The sequence below is a fragment of the Tupaia chinensis genome, unplaced genomic scaffold, assembly GCF_000334495.1.
Source record: "Tupaia chinensis unplaced genomic scaffold, TupChi_1.0 Scaffold000377_2, whole genome shotgun sequence".
Taxonomy (NCBI): domain Eukaryota; kingdom Metazoa; phylum Chordata; class Mammalia; order Scandentia; family Tupaiidae; genus Tupaia; species Tupaia belangeri.
Window position 1 is genome coordinate 453,316 of NW_006159876.1, and position 4,638 is coordinate 457,953.

The following is a 4,638-nucleotide window of genomic DNA, read 5'->3' on the forward strand; positions in this document are numbered from 1 at the left end:
GCTAGCCCGAGCGGGCTCACAGAGGGGCCTGGCTATTTCTGTCATCAGCCGCATCCTCCTTTCCTGCCCCTGCTCATTCTGGCAGGGACCGAGGGCCCTGAGGGCCTGAGGAGCCACAGCTCTGTGTCAGTATTCCAAGTGCAAAACCCACCATTGTTCGCAGCAGCCACCTCCCCAGCCATGCAGGAGGGAGGCTGTGGAATTCGTCAGCACCAATTAACACGCCAGGCTCCCTCCTGCAGCTCCTGGTCTGCCTCCCTGCTGGCTGCGGCAGAGGAAGCAGCCAGGCCCAGGAGAAGGAAAACTGGAACACAGAGTGGGCTGGGGTGCCCCGTGGGGCCAGGCCAGTGTTACCCTGAAGGAGTGAGGCAGGCCGGGAGCATGATAGAACAGGGATGGAGACTGAGAGACCGAGACCTCCGCGGGCATCCGACACCCAGAGGGGCTCAGCTCCCCCACCCCACACAGCGAGCTTACAGTCAGTCATATGGTGCAACAAAATTAGTACAGGCCAGTAGATGGCGTAGTGGTCAAGGTGGCTGAATCCCACAGGGCCGACTGTGGTTCCAGTCCTGGACCTGGCAGCTTGACAGACACGCCAGGCGCGTGTGTGCATGCCCAAAGTCCTAGAGGAGAACAGAGGAGGAGGGATTGTGGCCAGGACATCCCCCTAAGGGATCCCTTCTCACTTTTCGTCTCTCTGTCTTTGGTGAGTGTAGACTCCAAATAGCAAAACATTAAAAGAAAGAAAGAAAGAAAGAAAGAAAGAAAGAAAGAAAGAAAGAGAGAGAGAGAGAGAGAGAGAGAGAGAGAGAGAGAGAGAAAGAAAGAAAGAAAGAGAGAAAGAAAGAAAGAAAGAGAAAGAAAGAGAGAAAGAGAGAAAGAAAGAAAAAAATAATACAAATGTCTGGATTAAAAAAATGCAGACAGTGAACAAGTTGTTTTGTTGAACTTTATGTAAATACACACCAGGCCTTCAAAAAGTTTATAGAAAATGTCTATTATGAAAAAACTATGCATGGATCACAAAAATGTTTTTTTGCTCCAAAATAAACTCATATTTTAAAAAGGATTATTTTAACTATATTACTTTCCAGTTTGATTAGAGAGAGACAGAGAGAGAGGGAAAGTGAGAAAGCAAGCAACCAGATCCGGGACTTGAACTGCGGTTGGCCATTTGGGTGTCCAGCGCCTTTAACCACCATGCCACCTGCAGCCCCCAAAGTAAACTCATATTTTAATTGTATTTTCCACAAATGGTTTGAAGTCCCCTCAAATACTCATGCCAATAAGAAATTTAAAAATAAAAGTATAGAACGGGACCACCAATTAGCGTAATGGCTATGTTGTTGGACTCCCATGTAGTCGACCGCGGTTCGAGTCCTGGACCCAGTGACTTGAACTCACGTCAGGCGCGTGTGCATGTGTGCCCAAGATCCCGGGAGGAGAATGGAGGAGAAGGGATTGCGGCGTGACCATCCCCCCTATGGGGTGATTTCTCGCTTTCTGTCTCTATGTCTCTCTCTGTCTGTCTGGCGAGTGCACGTGTCCTATAGCAAAAACCTCTCAATAAATAAATAAATAAATAAAAGTACAGAAAAGGAACGTAGTAATGGGTTAACACTTTTTCATTGTATTAATGTGTTTTTGAAAACAGGAAAAGAACCTTACGTCTGCATATTAGTCTGTTATGGCAAAAGTGACAAACAGCTTCTGCGAGCCTGCGAATGGCAACAGCAGAACTGATCTTCTCAAATTCATGTTCCATCCGGTAACGCCGGATGCCCGTCGACCCTTGCTCACAGTTGATTAAAGAACATGTTAAAAATTGATTTTAATTTTGAAAAGTTCTTTCACATGAAGCAACAGATATGAAAGGGAGTGTGAAATAACCTTAACTAAAAGGATGCTTGGTAAATAGTCTAAAAACTCAATTTCACAAACATTTCAGAATTTGCGACGTTGTTTGTATGTTCATTTCTTCAGGATTGGCCATAGTGGTTTTCAAATGTTTCTGTACTCGAAATTTTCCAGTAAAATCATTTCAACAGAAAAAAATTTTCACTCTATTCTTTCTGAAGTTTTTCTTCCGCAAAAATCAGAAATGGCCTAAAAGATGGGGAATATCGATATGATCTGAATCGCTGCCTTAGAAGACGTGGCCAAGTTAAATAACTCGAGTTCTAAGTATTTCCTTATTTATACAGTGACTCTAAAGCTGTCTCACTGACCATTTTACATCGAAAACAAAAATCAGGCCAGTAGACAACTCGGAAGGTTTCAGTGCTGTGAAAGGAAGCTTTAAACAATCTCACCGCAGCTGAATCTAGGTGCATCGGGACCCACTGTATAACTGAGAAGTTCCAGGTTGACTCAGATGTTGAAAAACATGTTTAATAAATAGTTCTATAAAGTACTAATTTGCAGCATCTCTCGCCACCACACACACTCACTCAATTATAAATACAGCAATGATTTCGAATCTAATCATCTGTTTGTCATGAATATTGGCCTACGGTTTTCTTTTCTTGTGATGTCTTTAGACTTCACATCAGGGTAATCCTGGCCTCGTAGAATGAATTAGAACATTTCTTCATTTATTTTTGTGTAAGAATTTGAGAAAGATTGGCACCGATTCTTTTTTAAATGGAATCACCAATGAATTCACCTCATCTTGGGCTTTTCTTTGTTGGGACATTTTTGATCCTTTATTGAATCATTTCGCTTCTTTAGGTCTGTTGAGATTTTCTATTTCTTCCTGGGTCAATTTTGGTAGTGTATGTCTTTTTAGGCATTTGTAGATTTCACTTCCATTATCTATGAATAGTTTCTTGGCTTATAATCTTTTATTTTTGTAAAGTCAGTAGAAATGGCCCCAATTTCATTTCTGAGCTTAAAGTTGAATTCTGTTTCCCTTTTTCATAGTCAATCCAGTTAAAGGTGTGTCAATTTCATTGATATTTTCAAAGAATCACCTCTCGGTTTCATTGATTTTTTTTTTCTGTTGTTTTTCTATTCTTTATTTTGTTCACCTGCACTCTAATCTTTAGTATTTTATTTCTTCTGTTTGCTTTGGGTTTTGTTTGTTCTTCTTTTTCCAGTTTCTTAAAGTGCAAAGTTGGTTTATCGATTTGAGATCTTTTATAACATAAGCATTTAGAGCTTAAATTTCTCTCTAGGCATGGCTTTGATTCAATCCTGGGAGTTTTAGTTTGCTGTTTTTGCTTTCATCGTCTCAAAAGTATTTTCTCATTTTCTTATTTCCCTGCGATTTCTTCTTCGTGCAATGCATTGGCTGATCAAGAGTGTCATGTTCAATTTCCATGTACTTGTGAATTTTCATTTTCTTTCTGTGGTTTCTAGTTTTATTCCGCTGTGGTCAGAGAAGATACTTCGGGTGATTTAAAGTTTAGAAACTTATTGAGACTTGTTTGGTGACTTAACATGTAGTCTATCCTGGAGCACGGTCCCTGTGGGCTTGAGAAGAGTGCGATTCTATTTGGGACCCCTATTCCAGCAAGAATGTGAAGACACAGGCCCTGTACTCAGGAAACCTCTGATTTAAGGGGGGACTCAGGACGTACCCTAGAGAGAGGCTCCCGGCTCAAGGGGGAGTTATAACCCTGACCAGGAGCTTCCAGTCCCAAGAGAGGGGTAGGACTCCACAGTCCACCTGGGGTCTATCGTGCCAAGCCCACCTCTGAGCAGCGACCTGAGGATCGGTCAGCTGACAGGGTCATGGGGGGGCAGCTAGAGGGACAGACAGACCACTTACAGCTCTCTCCTGGCCCTGGGATTCCACTACCAGGGGGTGGGAGTTGGGAGCACCAGCTGGCCTGCCTGTAGGGTAGAGAGGGGACAGGCTGCTGGGGACCAAGGCCTCACAGCTCTCCCTCTACTCTCCCACATTCACACACGTGCACGCACAGGCACACACATGCACACACTCACTCTCGCGTTCATGCTCTCGGGGACACGTTTCCTAAACCCACACCCCACCCCCTACCACACAAGGCCCACCCCACACTAGGGGGTAGCCCGCTCACTCACACAGGCCCTGCGTCCACCTGCACACCGGTCACCCTCCGTCTTGCACAATAAGCTACCACAGCACCACAGGCCCGAGGCACGCGTGCATGTGTGTTCCTGTGTGCACCTGCTGTATCCGGATAGCTGTGCGTTTTCCACTCTCCCACCCAGCCATCTGCCTCCCTCCCCGCCTGAAGGCTGCGGGAGGATGGGCAGGCCTGGTCTCCGTGACAACCGGGGACCCTCTACCTGTCCTCTGGCAGCAATCAGCAAGCAGGGAGACGTCTGGGAGGCCGCCGGCTTTGTCCAGGCCCCGTGCTCTGAGTGGGGCAGGGTGAGGGCAGAGGGAGGGTGGGGGAGGACTGGGTGGCCATCTGGACCTGGGAGAGCGGAGCTGCAGGCTCTGCCCAAGTGCTCCAACACGGCAGATGGGCACCCGACGCCGTTGCCGAGCTGAGGGGAGGAGGGGCAGCCCGCGCAGCACAGGCAGGAGCTCCCCCAGCTCCCCGCCCGCCTCCCTGAGCACGGATTATGGAGAAAGCCCGGTCTAAGCGCCCAGTCCCGGGACTGGCCGGTGAGAGGCGCAGCTGTGCTGGCAGGGGGGGGGGA

General features: G+C 46.9%; 1 long non-coding RNA gene across 3 annotated transcripts in view; it reads right to left on the minus strand.

Annotated features, from left to right (window-relative positions):
* Nucleotides 1–2,373: 2,373 nt before the first annotated feature.
* Nucleotides 2,374–4,638, minus strand: part of LOC114008720 (uncharacterized) — a 6,807-nt gene continuing 4,542 nt past the window's right edge. The window contains exons 1-2 of one of the 3 annotated variants that reach the window (XR_003550229.1): nucleotides 4,051–4,621; nucleotides 2,374–3,840 (exon numbers count right to left, since the gene is read on the minus strand). This is a non-coding gene — a long non-coding RNA (uncharacterized LOC114008720). Of the gene's footprint in view, nucleotides 3,841–4,050; nucleotides 4,622–4,638 lie in introns of those variants that run through there. The other 2 variants (XR_003550231.1, XR_003550230.1) reach the window with 2 other exon arrangements.